The 3278-nt window shown below is 52.3% G+C and overlaps 1 long non-coding RNA gene across 2 annotated transcripts; it reads left to right on the top strand.

The window, feature by feature from the left end:
- Positions 1-8: 8 nt before the first annotated feature.
- LOC115293742 lies at positions 9-2683 on the top strand. 2 transcript variants are annotated; one of them, XR_003909580.1, is made up of 3 exons: positions 9-278; positions 541-712; positions 1667-2683. It is a non-coding gene; the product is annotated as an uncharacterized LOC115293742 (long non-coding RNA). The 2 variants fall into 2 exon arrangements; XR_003909579.1 differs by having other exon boundaries at positions 9-712.
- Positions 2684-3278: the final 595 nt, after the last annotated feature.

Raw genomic sequence — 3278 nt, 5'->3', positions numbered from 1 at the left:
CTGACAGTGAGTCCAGCAGCGACAACAAAGCCCAAGAGGAAAGGGAGGAGGTTGAGGGTCCAGCAGAGCCTCCAGCTCCACAGGAGTGTTCCAGGCCCCAGACGCCCGAATGGCTGGTGGCCCTGGAGAGCGGCTCCAGGTGCGTGGGCTGCTGCCAGGTCTTCCCCACCTTAGAGGTCCTCAAGCAGCACGTGCAGAACGGGGTCAGTGAGGGCTTTAGCTGCCGTGCTGTTCACCTTGCCTTCCGTCGGCTGAAGTGGAAGGAGAACTTGGAGAAGGTGAGGAGAAAGGAGAAAGGAGGAGGCAGATAGCATATAGATGCCAGAAAGTAAAGCCTTTGGCATCAAAGTCTCCATGCAAATAAAGAGGTGATTTTTCAGCCCCTAAAAGAGAGGAAGTAGAGGAGACCATACTCTACTCAGGGGGCTCTGTCTTCCCTCAACACCCCTAGTGCCCACTGTTAGGCTTATTTACACCCACCCCGTCCCCACCACTCTCACCGCACCACCAGTAGGAGCAGAGAACCGTTTTCCGTTACAGCCACTGTTCTCCCAAGATGGAGGAAGAAGAAGGCAGGTCACACTGTGTGGAACAGCAAGACGCTCTTGACCAACTAAAGAGCAGTGAACACCGATAACCATCTCCACCATGACAGTTGATATAAAAGGCTCATTGGAAGGTGGAAACTGCTAGGAGTCAAGTCGCACAAGAGGTGAGTGCCCTTGGGGTAAGAGCCTACCTCCGGGGTGTGGGGGATTCGGGTTCTCAGAAAAGGTGGCAGCCAGCAGAGACGCCTCCCGAGGTTCTCCGGGAACTGTGCTGATGGATTCCCTTCAGGGGAATATATCCCGGAGAGTGGAATTAATGAAGGAGAATGCTTCCTTTCTGTGCCCTGCGCGGAGACAGGAGTGAAGAAAGGCCTGTCTGGGAGTTCAGTGGGGCCGAGAAGCCTGGGCCCGTCATTCCTAGATCAGCCAAATGTCTCGGGAATCACATCCTCCAGAAATTTATTGCGGGGCCTGCCTCCCTTTCAGGAGGCACAGGGCGAAGTAGGGCCCAACTTTCCTGGAGGAAGGGTTGGTGCGCAGGCTGGTGACAGGACTACCTTTTCCCTGGGTTGGAGTGAGAGTTGCAACCACCTGAGAGAAACAGTCCATGGAATCCTTTTTTTTTTTGAATCTGCATTGGTATATGCTATTTGCCAGTAGTTCCGGCTGCTTTCTCTAAAGTATCAGGTGCATCGGGAGAAGGAGAAAGACCGAGGCTGCCCTTCCACCAAGGATCATTTCTGGCAGCTTTTAATGTGTTGCTTCCTGGAGATCCCTATATTCTTGAATGAAAGTTGACAATCCCTTCATCTTACTCGTTATTGTTAGAGCATCAAGTGCTTTGTTCTAAAGGGATCCATCGAGGGGTTAAGCACAGAGGAAGCTGCAAAGACCTTCAAAGCCAGCTTCACACGACAACGAATGAGTGTGTTTTGTTAGTTAATGGGGCAAAGGAAGGGCTCACTTATCCATGCTCCTAAAGTCACAGTTAGCTGGAACTCGGGAATTGCCCCGAAGTTTCGGAATCACATAGGGTGAATGAGTGAACACTTACCACTAAAATAAAAGCTGCCTTCCTCATTGAAGGGACCCCCTTCTCTCTCTCCGTTTTCTCACAGCAGCATACACCCATCGGCCTAAAGATTTCAAGCAGCGGTTTCCAGCACCTTCCTAGAGTCCCACTGGAGCCCAGAAGTTCTCCACGAGCCCCACAGCCACAAGCGAGGGCCGGTAAAGATGGCTGTTCCCGATCCTTTGTAGCTGCTCCCGAGTTAGCCTGGTGAACCGTGGCGCCCTTGTCTGGAGAAAACACCCACGTTGCCCTGTGAGGAGCTGGAGGAACGGCAGAAACAGTGTGCATCAGGAGATCTCTGGGAAGGCCTTCCTGCCGGCCCCCAGCCCTCCAGGAGTCAGGTGCCGGGGCAAACGTGTGGAGAAGAGGGCGGCGTCCCTAGGGAGGCGGCAGGACTGTGGAAGCTCACTTCTCCTCCCTAGAGCTGTCACCAGTGCAGCGGAAGATCGATGACCACTTGGCAGGGCTCGGGAGGAGACTGCTCACGCGGCCGAGGCTTCACCAGGATACTCCAATCTCTTTCCCTTCGGAGTTCTACTTGCAGCTCCTCAGGTCCCTTTCATTTAGCGGAGGCGTGAACACCTGGCTCCTGGTCTTACTCTGCAGCCGGGCTACTGCCCTGAGCCCGCCTAATGCAGCCCTCCTCCACGCCTTCTATCCGCAATACGTGCAGCGGGGCGGGGCGGAGCGTGAACACACAGTCCGGACTGTCATCCACACCCTTCCGCCCAGACCTTTCCACCAGCGTAGTCTTCGTTCACAGTTTTACTCATTTCTCGATACCCTTTAAACGCACATACGCCTTTCCCCTACTTTTCCGTAACATATTCTCTGTTAGTACATCAGTGTCTCTGTTTCTGAAGGGATGCACAGAACACAGAAGAGGCGGAAGAATCTCCGCTTGCTGTTGGATCGTGAGCTGGGGCATTCCCTCGCGTCCACGCTGCAGGACTTGTAAATTCAGATTTGCTGAGAAATTAGAAAAACAAAAAAAAAAAATAGAGGTGTAGTCCATGCTTGGTGTTTGTACGTTTATCCATCCATTAAACAAACAAGAAGCGTCTACCGTGTGTCATGTTTTGTGAACAAATAGGGCCTATGTTTTCATGGAGAGCACAGTATGCTTCAGGTATTGTGTTTCTAACGTGAGGAGTCACTGGGTGTCTCCAAGGGTCCTCTCTGCACATGGAGCAGAGACTGCAAGCCGGCTCCGTGCACCTGGACATCCTCCTAGATGATGTTCATCGGCTGCTCTTGTGGTGGGTCTGACCCTGCGGTCATGAGTCTCACGGTGGCCATGAGTGGAGAGGACGTGTGCCCCTCCCCTAGCCGGAACCACGAATCCCTCCTCTGTGTCCCCCTGTGCTCTTGCCTTTTGCAGATGTTGCGAATGTGAAAAGCCAGGTGTATTTGAAAGCTGCGTGTTAATGACAGCGAAGCTCCTTCAGCCCAACAGGCCTGACCCATTCTTTCTCATATTCTCTGAATTATTACAGAAGCAAGAAATAGATTCATTTGTGTATTAGTTAGAAAGACAAAATAAACTCCACCTCAATTAATGAAGGAGAGATGTAACGTGTTCTTCGGAGGCAAATAACGACTTCGTGCATACTAAGGGGACAATGATTTTTGATACTCAGACCCGCCTTTCCCTGGCT

Source organism: Suricata suricatta, chromosome 6, assembly GCF_006229205.1.
Source record: "Suricata suricatta isolate VVHF042 chromosome 6, meerkat_22Aug2017_6uvM2_HiC, whole genome shotgun sequence".
NCBI lineage: Eukaryota > Metazoa > Chordata > Mammalia > Carnivora > Herpestidae > Suricata > Suricata suricatta.
This window is presented reverse-complemented; position numbering and strand designations above follow the sequence as displayed.